Genomic DNA, 13,159 nt, shown 5'->3' with positions numbered 1-13,159 from the left:
GCGTGCGTATGACACGAGTGCGTTTATGCGTCCTGACTTAAAATAACAATTTTCCCTTGAGCGAACTTGGTTTGCATAGCTGAGCTAGTCCCCGTCATCCTCTCCTCGAGAAACACTCACTGACGGCAGCAATTAATAGCTAATAGGGCGTCGGAATACTCCAAACGGTGCTGCGGCCACTAGAGCATCTCCAACCGAGCCCTCAAATTTTGAACCCCTATTTTTGAAAGTAGGGCTCCCTCATCCAAATTACATCCCCTACTTAGCTGTGAACTCCATCCGATCCTTCATATTTGCCTCCCTACTTTCTCCCACCTCTATTTTATGTATATCTTGTAACTAACAAATCAACCATTTTTAACAGCAATATTTTCACCGTTTATACTTTTGATTAATGGCTACATTCCAATGGCCATTTTTTTGTAATGACAAAATTTTCAACGTCTCTTTTTAGAAGTCCATATTCCAGCAAATTTGTTGCAACGTCTCTATTTCAAACGGCTCTATTTCAAACGAATCTATTTCGAACGGCTCTATTTCGAACGGCTCTATTTCAAATGGCTCTACTCCAAACGGCTATATTCCAACGTCTCCTGATTTTATCTTTATATATGCTTGCACACTCACCTGGTTCATACACCAACTCATTCGTTTTTTGCTCCTTCTCTGCTCTGTTGTTCCTTCTCCACCAGAAATGAGTCGTCTCTCCCGCTTAGATTCATCCTCATCTTCGGATGATGATGATGAGCCTGAGCTCATCCTTAGTGCATTACACCAAGCCCACACTCAATATCTAGCTTTGAATAGTCCACGTTGGGGAGGTTCTATACCTGGCCGGAACTATATTCATAGAGAAAGAGAAAATGGCCATTTTAGACTCTACAATGACTATTTCTCGGAGCATCCAACCTATGGGGAATCTATATTCCGACGCGGGTTTGCAAATATCTTGGTCAATTCATTTGCCCTCTTTTCTCATGCTCTTTCTATGTGTAAGTTTTTTTATTCTCATTTCTTTGCTCAGGTTTAGAATGGCCCGTCCTCTGTTTCTTCGCATAATGCAAGCTATAGAACAACATGACAATTATTTTGTGCAAAAAAGAGATAGATGTGGACGACTTGGGTTATCATGTTTGCAGAAGGTTACTGCAGCATTGATGATGATCAGTTATGGAGTATCGGCAGATTTTATGGATCAATATATTCGCATTGGTGAAAGTACGGCCCTAGAGAGTCTTAAAAGGTTTGTTATAGTTGTAGTCGAAGTGTTTGGAGGTGAATACCTAAGATCTCCAAATGAGCATGATACTGCCAGATTACTTGCAATAGGTGAGTATAGAGGTTTTCCAGGAATGCTTGGTAGCATAGATTGTATGCATTGGCAATGGAAAAACTACCCTGTGGCATGGCATGGTCAATATACCGGTCATAAGCGTGAGCCCACTATCATCCTTGAAGCTGTTGCTTCCAAAGATCTCTGGATTTGGCATGCTTTTTTTGGTTTGCCAGGGCCTCTCAATGATATCAATGTTCTTCACCGTTCACATCTTTTCTCTAAGCTAGCCGAAGGGGAGGCTTCTCAAGTTAATTTTACCATCAATGATCATAATTATACAATGGGGTATTATCTAGCAGATGGTATATATCCCAAGTGGGCAACATTTGTGAAGACCATAACTAATCCGCATGGCAATAAGAGGAAATACTTCGCCAAGGCACAAGAAGCAGTACGAAAGGATGTGGAACGAGCCTTTGGAGTTTTACAAGCTCGTTTTGCCATTGTTCGTGGGCCAGCTCGTAGCTGAGATAAAGAAACACTTAGAGAAATTATGACAGCTTGTGTCATTATGCATAACATGATAGTCGAAGATGAGCGAAATGAAGAAGACGACTTCCACTATGAGGGTATTGGCCAGCTAGTGAGACCTACACAGTGTGAAGTTCGTAATCGCACACATGAGCTACATGAGTTCATGCAAGCTCATCACAATATTAGAAACATGGAAACCCACAACCAGCTTAAGGAGGACCTAATTGAGCATCTTTGGCAACGTCATCCAGACTTGTATTAATCATGTACCATGTACTTTATTGAGGCTTGTAGTCATCATTTTACTATGTAATTTAGCACTATATAATTTATTCAGGCTTGTAATCATGTACTATGTAATTTATTATCGAGGCTTGTACTCATCGTTTTATTAAGCATGCACCATGTATCGTGCCTTCTATTTAAAGACACCAGGTTCAGATAACAACGATTAACTAAAACTGAGATAACACATGCATCAGATTTCAACAGCATATATTTGATACTACTTGACCAACAATTAATAAGTTTCAGATAAGGACCATAGTCTCAGGTTCACTACTTGACCAACCATTAGCTAAAGATAATTGACATTAACTAAAGGCCAAAGAATCCAGGAGCACACAAGCATCAGATTCACACCAAAAAATCTGTTTAAATTGCAAGTAGAAGCATATTGCAAGTTATTGTATTCAGATTTATATTGCAAGTTTTCTGAATTTTCTACTACATACAACACTGGTATCTGAATTTGCTACTAAAAATAGCATTGCTATCTGAATTTGAAGGATGTCCAGCATTACTCAAAACATGAGAATGCTGACAATATTTTAATCAAGTTCACATCTCAAACATAGAATTACAAGATTGTGCTACTGCAATTCATCAAACAGATCGTAGTAGCTAAGTAACATAAGCATGAGAAAACAATGAGAAATCATAAACAGTGAAAGCTTGGCACTGTCAACCAGAGAAGTGACGAGTGGGGATTTCTGTTCTACTCATATAGGAATTAATTCGAACAAGGCACGTGAGATTACCACATATTTGTTGGTCATTTCCTTGCGGGGAGTTGCCTGCTCCGCTGCAAGAGGCAGATCTGGGCCAAAATCCATCAATTGGAAGCGGCGGCGGCTGCAGCGGGAAGGGAAATCCGACCTGCTTGAGGTTGCGCAGCTGACAGTGGCGCAACCGACGGTGGCGCAGTGGGCGGCAGCTGTGGAGCCCGCGCCGCTCGTGGTGGCCGGCAGAGGCAGCCTCGCCCGTGCCGGAGGCGGACTCGCCCGCGTGCGCTCGTGGTGGCCGGCAGAGGCTACCTCGCCCACGCCGCTCGTGGTGGCCCTCCCTGCGCCACGCCCGTGGCCGTCGGAGGCTGCCCTCCCCTCGCCGCGCCCACGCCGCTCGTGGTGATGAAACGAATCAACTCTCTCAACGCAGAGTAGGCACGAGCGGAGTTGTCCGAGCGCGCGCAGGCTCGCGGCGGTTGCTCCCGCCGTGGATGAGGGATCTCGTGCGGTCCCCTACATGTGAGGGATGGGAGGCAATGGATGAGGGTCTCTCATCGGGTGGGAGTCGGATGAGGGATCCGTTGGAGAGCTGTTTTTATGGTTTGACTCTCAAAAGCTGGATTGGGGGCTGAGTGAAGGATGGTTGGAGATGCTCTTAGTCACGAGAGAGCCGCAAAAGGTTCGACGTGCACCTGTTCTCCGGATGGCTGGGATACCAATGGAGTCCAGCGGCGGCGAGATTATGCCCGGACCTGGGTTGCCAGTCACCTCCGAACCCGGTGGTGGCCGTGGCGGTTGGCGTGCCGCCCTCTTCATCATCGGTAATCATGCAGATTGCAAGTCTTCAAGTTGCCTAGTTCGTCCGCAGTTTGCATGCTTCACTGTCGCTGTTGCTGTTGCTACTACCATGCAGCGATGGGATTCTTTGAGCGTATTGGGTTCGTCGGCGTGTCGGCCAACTTGATCATGTACCTCACCGGGCCGCTCGGCATGTCCACCGCTGCCGCGGCCGCCGGCGTGAACGCGTGGTCCGGAACCGTGCAGGTGCTGCCGCTCGTCGGCGCGGTCGTCACTGATTCGCGGCTTGGCCGGTATCGAGCCATCCTGGCCGCCTGTGCACTCTTATCTTCTGGTCAGTTTGTAAAAAAAAGTACTCCTTCCTTCCAAATTGTAAATTTTTAAAAGTAAAAAAATCTCAGTTTTGATAAATTTATATAAAAAAATAACATTCATGATAATGAGTCGATTTCTCATTAATTATATTTTCATAGTGTATCATAAATCATTGTAATTCTACCTATAATTTTAACCAAACTTAAGATGTTTTTTTATTACACAGTATAACACAAACACTCATAACGCGTATACACTCTTTCTGTGAACGCACGCATGCAAACCATACCCCTGTGAACATTTTCTAATACTAGGCTGGCAAATCCTCGAGATTGACGAAGTCACCATATGCGCCTCGTCGTTGACACGAACATCGCATACCACTGAAAACACAACGTCGTTAAATCCTGAAATATTTACTCGCACAGGGAGTTGAACCCAGGATCTAAAGTGCTACTTTGTCTATAAAAAATGTTAAAAAAATTGAAATGACTTATAATTTGGAGTGGAGGGATTACTATCAATTTGAAATTATAAACACATTTTGTTTTTCTAAAGTTTTTGTTATGTACTTTGATATACACTATATCTAGATATATAATAAAATCAACATATTTAGAAAAATAAAACGTCTAATAATTTAAAATAGAGTCAAAAATCAAAACATCTTGGTTCTTGCCTTCTTGGCCTTTCTTTTCCGATCCTCGCCTTCATGAAGTTGGTGGACCTTGTAGTTACGGATAAAAAGTTCGTTTGAGCAGGTTCGGTGGCTTGTTTAAAATTGATATGATTATATTTTTAAAAAAAATAAAAATAGCTGATTTAGATAGAATTCAATTTTGGCTCTGCACGTAAAGTTTAGGCCTCCTAATAAAGAAGAATATATTATTTCAAGGAAAGCCTACAAAATATTCAGTTACTTTTTGATCCACCCCTCCCCTATCGTTATACACTGTATCATGTAGTTTGTGGTTATGAGCGGTATGGTAATACTAATATCGTGTATAAGAGTACTCCTTGGTAAGCTAAATGTTATCCTAAGCAACTTGAGTTACCAGTATGATGGAGGGAGTATTTGTTAGGAACTGATATTTAATCAAGTTTTTCTTTTTTCTTAAAAAAAACTGGCCCTTAATGAGGTAACATCAACGTTGCTGTCTTCGCAGTCGGTAATTTTGGGCAAAATAAAGAGGCTCTGCGTCATTAAAGCGTGGGCATTGTATATTTCGGAGGACCGCTGAAAAATATTTCTAGCACACTACACACCATACTTTTAATGTTATTTTACGAGGAGTCGTCATGTCTCAAAGGACAAGCTAGAAATAAATATAGGCCTCTTAGGGCCCCTGCAATGGTATAAGCTAGTCGTTATTATTTCTAATCTAACTTCTTCAATAATGCTAACTTTTAGTATATACTCTCTCCATGTCTCCGAAGGAAGTCGTTTTAGATATTGACAGGGTCTTAAAAAACAACTTTGACCCGTCCTTTTTGCTATAAGATATTTATAAACTATAGTCAATATGTACTTGATCACATGATCTTGGAACGTTTGTATTAAACTAGCTTTAGTTTTTCTCTCTCTTTTATTAAAATGTAAAAAAATACTTAGACAGCTTGCTTAAGTCACCCATTGCGGGTGCCCTCATGCTAGTATGAGCGGTGAGTGTTATGACATTGTTACCAACACCATCGTCAGTTTTTGTATTGGTAATTGAGATAACGAGTTCAATCCTCTATTTCTCTTCATATATAATTAACCAAGTCATTAAATATGCTGATATGTCATAGTATTAAATGCAAATAAAACCTAAATAGAGTATCCATTGAGATTGGCCTAAAAAACATGAAGACCCGTTCCACAATCCATCCTCAAACTTTGCATCTATATGAAAATAAAAAATATTATTAAAAAGTAACAGTTTCGAAGTGTTTCTTTTCGGTTTATACATTTGCTAATTGCTATCGTCAAATGTTAGATTTTTAATCACAGTTCAAAAGTAAAGGTTCGTATATACGTTGAATACTCACACCTACGAATGTAGGAGCCCAAAAGACACAGTCGGTAAATCTTGGGATTTATACATTCACTGAAATTTTATTTATGTTGATTTGTTGTGAGAGAAAAATATTATTCCTTCACTGAAAAGTACTGTTGAAGTAGGTCAAACGAACAGGTCCTACATCTTTTAGATTCTAAAATATTTTTTTTAAAAAATATAAATACTACGTCAAGTTAAAATTTTGAATTTAGATGAGCAGATTTCATGAAGAAAAAAAAACTATCTATCTAAAATACGCTCATGTTGCACCTCATTGAAATGAGAATAAAACTCCAATGACCGTTCTTGGCGCATATATATATATATATATATATATATATATATATATATATATATATATATATATATATATATATATATATATATATATATATATATATATATATATATATATATAACTATTGTTCTGCAGCTGGTCATAGAATAACTTATTCTGTGGCCACTTTGAGTTACGATAGTTACTATACTAATTTACGAGACTACAGTAACTTCTTACTAAGAGATTTACTATAACATTATGGTAAATATTACCGTGAGTTGTAATAACATGAGTATCGTAAATGTATATTCATGTTATCGTAAATTGGTACAAACATTATCGTAAATCAAGGTGGCTATAAAATAAGTTATTCTACGGCCAGCTACAGAATAGCCTATATATATATTCTGTCCAGTTGTCTCACTTTGTATATATTATTATATTTTACCCCTCGCAGACCCTCCTTTTCCTTTTGGATTTCATGAATAAAGAAATAATAACAACTTTTGCAATGACAGAGAAGGCATCTCGTACCCAACTTCACACCATTCTTGGGCGTGTTTAGCAGGATCCAGATTCTAGTAGCAATGTTTTAGATCTAATTTTTTTTTCCAGAAACGCTGATGAATCAGAATCACTTTGTAGAAATGTTTAGTTGGCTTGCTGAATTTTTGAAACTAGAAGTTTTGGTTGTTTATCTGGACTAATATACAAAAAGATAGTAAAAAAAAGACTAATATACAAAAACATGGGTGTTGAGTGATTCTCTTCGAAATATTTCTCTTTTTTGGCGTTTGGCAGGAATTCTAATGATTCTATCGAGAACATGAAATGTTTGTCACTGCTAAACGCATAAGCTCTCGAACGTGGTGGGTACTGTGGAGATTCTTCCCAACGAAAATCAGCCCCCAACCGTTCATACGCAAAGATATAGATGCATGCTCCAGGATTTTTATGGAATCGCTTGGTGGATCTAAGGTCTAATTTGGTAGAGTTTCGGTTAGTTTTAGCTTTAAATTCTTTGTGCTTTGTAGCAAAGAGTTATTTTTTTTTATCTCTGTTCTTAAAATGAATCACAAGTTAATGAAGCTACTATTTTTTTTATTTACCACTACTGCTTCTGTATATTGTATATTGTTGCAAGAAGCTGAAACCATTTAAAGCCATAGCAAACATGATCTTATTCTATACCCAATAATAAAGAGGCAAAATTTCTCTATACCTATTTTTTGTTCGGTCATCCCTTACCTAACTTTGTGAATGTGGAAAACCGCCGATAGCTTTTCTCTTTATATAACTAGGAATTTTAATCCAATTAGATCTCTCCGATTTCGGGTGAATAAGAATCTTAATCCAAATAGAAAAAATATAATAATATAGACAACTAAGAATCTTAATCCAATTAGATCTCTTCAACTCCGAGTAACCGGAATAGGAATCTTAATTGGCTTCGAGTATGCTCAGATTTTTTTTCTCGTGGATGTTTTTACACTAGCTCGACTTTTTTTTATTTTAATTTCACTATTTTCTCCACCTGGTTTTTTCATGTTCTAATAAATATAATAAGAGTAAAAAATATAATAAGAGTAAAAACAAACAATAAATAAGAGATCACGACCATTTTAATCTTTGACTCCTTAAGAAACAAATATTTTTACCACTAATTAATTTAATTTTGACTCGAACTCATGACCCGTGCTACAACTCACTACGTATTGGATCCTATTGCAACGCACGGGCATGTTTGCAAGTATGTTAAAAACATCTTTCATAGTTTTTTAGATTAACAATCTAAAATGTTTTTTTGGTAATAGATGAAAACCCAACCCTCCTACAGGTTCCATCCGAACTTCGTTAAGATTCCATATTTTATTTGATAAATCAGCGCTCCTAGCGCCTGGACGCCTGGATTCAGGGGCGAGTCCGGACGCACCTCGGGTCCGTCCGAGTGTCCCATCCCCCATGCACGAAACCACGCCCCCCTCCCCCCCCCCCCACCCCCCACCCGCACGGAACGCCCCCCGCTCGGAACAGTAGACTCGTTTCGATCCTGACCAAAACAACGGAGCACCCTAGCGCCTCGGGTCCGTTCGACTCTGGCGTCACTCGCCAGTAGCGGCGGCTCGTCCCCCCACCATTCCATCGTGCCGCCCATCCCCCGCCGCGCCCCACTAGGTGCGTCGCATCCTCACCACTCTCCCATCACAAGTGTTACTTGTTTGCAACATCAAACAAAGCACAATGTGAGATGCAACATCATAATAAGTCTACTGCAACATCAGAACGAAGCGACTGCAACAACAGAACAAACTACTGCAATGTGAGATGCAAGATCAGGAAAAAAAACTAATGCAATAAAGAAATATTACTTGTTGCAGTACCATGACAAGGCTACTGCAACAAAACAGAACAAATCGCAATGCGAGAAAGCAACATCAGAACCAAAAGACTAATACAACAAAGAAAAAAATACTTGTTGCAACAGCAAAACAGGGCTACTGCAACAACAGAAACAAAAGCGTAATGCGAGATGCAACATAAAAAAAAGAGATTAATGCAACAAAGAAATATTACTTGTTGCAACAGCAAAACAAGGCTACTGTAACAACAAACATAAAGCACAATGCGAGATGCAACATCAGGAAAAAGAGACTAATGCAACAAAGAAACATTACTTGTTGCAACATCAAAACAAGGCTACTGCAACAGAGCTCGCTGGAACCCTAGCCATAGCCGCGTCCCTCAGATCCAGATCTAGATACAGAGGAGAAGGGGGAGGAGGAGGAAGAGGAGAAAGAGAGCTCAGATTCAGAGGAGGAGGAGGGCTCAGATCTAGAGGAGGAACGACCTACCTCGTCGGAGCCGCCACCGCCGTCGTCCTCATCTCCGGTGGGGGGAGCGGGAGTGAGGTCGCTAGGAGCATGGGGTGGCATGGAGGTTGCGGGGGAGGGAGGGATGAAGGGAGGGAGGGAGCCAGGTCACTGGGGACGCGGGGTAGCAGGTCACTGGAGGGGGAGAGAGAGGAGGGAGGGAGCGCCGGTGGACGGGCGGGGCGGCCGGCGTGCGGTGTCCGTCACGGCGGGCGAGTGGGCGCGGCAAGAGAATGGGAGCGCGAGCGCTGCGGGAGTGTGGCTCGAGGAAAGGATAAGGAAGAGCGAGGGAGGCTGCGGGAGTGAGACTCGAGGAAAGAATGTGGGTGAGTTGGTTCCGTGGGTGTGTCCGTCCCTTCTGGACGCCCGTCATATATCAATATTGTTGATAAATTGACTCCTCTCATATCGGCGCATTCCTGCACTCTCTATCCTCTCTCGGCGCTGATCATAAATAACTTATAAGTTGTACCAAATAGATTAAATTTATCCAAACTTATAAGAAAAAATATCATTTAGACACTAAATATTATCATTAGATTAACGATGACATTTATTTTGACAATGTACTTATTTAGTCCCATAGATGTTAATTATTGTTTCTATAGATTTGATAAAAAAAAATAGTCTTATATCTAACACAAAACCAAAAGTAGGTATATTCTAGGACTGAGGCCGTACCAAATTTGTCAATTTGTTGTTTAAAACATTATAGGGTTTTCAATACTCTCGGAGTGAGATCAGAGATGTCACTTGTACTTGCATGCCCACGAACTAGGAAATTCCTACTCTGCGATCACAATGGTAATCCTGAATCGGGCACTCGTAGCCTCATAGGCAGCAACTGCAACCATGTTTGGCAATTAACACTTGACACTCTTGTACCATATACTTCAATCATTACAGAGCTTCTCAATGCTAACGGCCTCATCCATGCTGCCAACCGCGAGCTCGCCGCCGTCGGCGTCTCCTGCCCTGCTCACCCTCTTCTACGTCGGGCTCTACCTGCTAGCTCTGGCGCAAGGCTTCTTCGGGCCATGCGGGGAAGCCTTCGGCGCAGACCAGTTCACACCTAGCGACAGCGACCCCAGCGCGCCCACGTTCCGGAGCTCCTACTTCAACTGGTTCCACTTCTCCATGTCCTGGGGTTACGCCACCGCGACCGCGGGCCTGAGCTACGTCGAGGACAACGCCGGCTGGACCATCGGTTTCGGCGCGTGCTGGATCGCGATGGTGCTATGCCTTGCCGTCTTCTTACTTGGCACGCGGACGTACCGTGCCAACCAACCCGACGACGGCGGCACGATCACTGAGACCGTGCAGGCGTGGGCCGCGAGGTTCTTCCGTCGAAAGGACACCACTCCAACTGATGAAAGGTGAACACGAGCAAACATGTTTCCGTTGCATTGCAGGTTCGTGTACGTCAACGTCACTGACAGAGGGGTCTTGTCCTGACGATGCTTCTTGACTTGCGCAGGCTGCTTCTAGCTCCACAACCTGAGGGCGGACTCATAGCTAAGCTGCTCCCGATATGGCTGACGAGCTTAGTCTTCGCGGTCATCTACTCGCAAACGTACACTCTGTTCACCAAGCAGGCCAGCACATTGGACAGCCACCTTGGCGCGGCGACGGGCCTCGTCGTGCCGCCCGCTGCGCTCCAGTGTTTGATCGACGTCACCTTCATCGTGATGATCCCCTTATACGACCGCGTCATCGTGCCCTTCGCGAGGCGCCTCACAGGGCACGCCTCGGGCATCACGATGCTCCAGCGCATCGGCGCCAGCATGGCCACGTCCTGCGTCGCCATGGCCGTCGCGGCGCTCGTGGAAGTCAGGCGGCTCCGCGTGGCCAGAGACGTGGGCCTGGTCGACCAGCCGGACGTGACTCTGCCGATGAGCCTGTGGTGGATGATTCCGCGGTACGCTCTCATGGGCCTCGCCGCAGTGCTGGGCATGGTTGGTCTGGAGGAGTTCTTCTACGACCAGGTGCCCGACACTCTCCGCAGCGTCGGGCTCGCGCTGTGCCTGAGCATCTTTGGCGTGGGAAGCTACGCCAGCAGCTTGCTTGTGTCCGTGATCGACTGGGCGACGAGAAGCAAAGGCGAGAGCTGGTTCTCCGACAATCTCAACCGAGGGCACCTCGACTACTTCTACGGGATCCTTGCAGGGCTCGCGGCTCTAGAGGTAGCCGTGTTCTTGTATTTTGCAAATCGATACGTCTACACAAACAAAGCCGAGCTATGAATCTGTAATTCTTGAAACTTTGCAAGTATAAAAATACTTTGCGTATGTTAAAACAACATGTAAATGTTGGATTTTAATTAGGCCTGGCCCAATTTTATTCAACTAAGATCAAAATAAATTCTAAGGCCTGAATAAATGCTGGTGCAATGAAGTGTTAGTCTCACATCGAATTTTGGCTAAATGTTAACTCAACCTAGGGTTTGTTTGGGACTACTTCGCTTCATGTTTTTTTAGTTTTGCTCTATGTTTTTCAGCTCCGCTCCATGTTTTTTAGCGAAACAGGTGCAACTCCACAAACTCTACTCTAACAAAAAAAAGTAAAGTTGAGAGAGCACCTGAAGGAGTGCTTTAGAAACTATGAGCCTCTTTGGCAGGGCTCCTGCAGGGGCTTCAGCTCCGGCTCCTGCAGGAGCTGTGCCAAACGCCTGTTTTGGAAAGGGCTCCGCACGGGGAGCCGGTCAAGAGCCGGAGCCATTTTTTGCCTGTGCAGGAGAAACCTAAAAAACGAGCTTCGCGCGGCTCCTTGCTGTGGGTTCACGTCGTCTAGTGCGAAGGAGCCGTTTTGCCAAACATTTTCCAGAACGGCTTCAGCTCCTCCAGAGGAGCTGCTCCTTCAGAGAAGCCAGAGCCGGAGCCATTTTCAGAGGAGCCAGAACCCTGCCAAACAAACCCTATATTTTTCTTTTGTGGAGCAGCTCCATCGTGGAGGCTATGAGCAGGGTTGGTGGAGTAGTCCCAAAGAGCCCTTAAATGGGTGGCTCATGCGTGCACCTGTTGTAAAGACGAGAGAGGTAAAAGGCAGCACACGCGCACGCTGCTGCCTAGCAGTGACCGAGCACAAGATCGGGCCAGGCCCGCCACAAAACATGATGGAGCAATTATCGGAAAAATTAGTATGGCGTAGATTTCTCTCCGTCACGGGAGAAACGCCGTAATTATTTTGCGGCTTCGCTTCCCGTTCCTTAGTGCCTAGTACACCCAAAGGGCCAGTTTCAATGCTTGTAAATCGTGTCCCATTGCCGTCAAATATAAATAAGCTATTGAATGAGCATAGTACAATCCACTGTATCGGACAGTGTGGTCTAACCATTCCAATAATAACATCCATACCATCTCAATCTTGTAATCACTTCTGAGCAGGTATAACATTTGTGTTGTTTGACCTACATGGGTTCAAAATTAGCAGCAAAATGAGACAAGAGTAGAAATCCTTGAATTTGTACGATTCCTCAAAAATCTAAAAACATAAACACTTATACTATAGCACTGCGTATGAAAGGACCAAGATGTCGCCCACAGGCGGTGAATTGGCGTTCCTAAAAATATAAAATCGGCAATAGATAGCGGGCATGGAATTTCCGAATCTCCCAAGGTTGGAAACTCTGATTTGGGATCAGAAATTCTGACCTGGGTAATGTTAAATCTCAAATCAACTAGGATTACACCTATATAATTGAATCTACTTGTTACCCAAGGTTGCAAGACATGTTGTGAGTTGATTTCTCGCAAAACCGAAGTTCGGGCCTCCACACAAGCATAGAAGTTCACCGGGGAGGCTTCACCTCCAAAAGTAACAAACGCTTCACTTAATGATGAACAAGTTCCACAAGTGCTCAAGGGTGGGATTGCTCTCTTGGATTAATCATGAATTCACTAGCATGCCTCCTAGATGCTAGTGATACTAATTCTGTATCACAATATTAATATTTTTTGTATATATTTAGTTAAGATTGAGTATATCTGACTTCTCGAAAACTGAGAATGATAGTTAAAAAGGGACAAAAGAAGTACCTA

The 13,159-nt window shown here is 43.1% G+C and overlaps 1 pseudogene; it reads left to right on the top strand.

Moving 5' to 3' along the window:
* The window catches only part of LOC136455368 (uncharacterized), a 37,093-nt pseudogene extending 25,728 nt beyond the window's left edge, over positions 1-11,365 (top strand).
* Positions 11,366-13,159: the final 1,794 nt, after the last annotated feature.

This window comes from Miscanthus floridulus, chromosome 5 (assembly GCF_019320115.1).
Source record: "Miscanthus floridulus cultivar M001 chromosome 5, ASM1932011v1, whole genome shotgun sequence".
Taxonomy (NCBI): Eukaryota; Viridiplantae; Streptophyta; class Magnoliopsida; order Poales; family Poaceae; genus Miscanthus; species Miscanthus floridulus.
The sequence above is the reverse complement of the archived record's forward strand: the minus strand, read 5'-3'. Positions and strand labels throughout refer to the sequence as shown.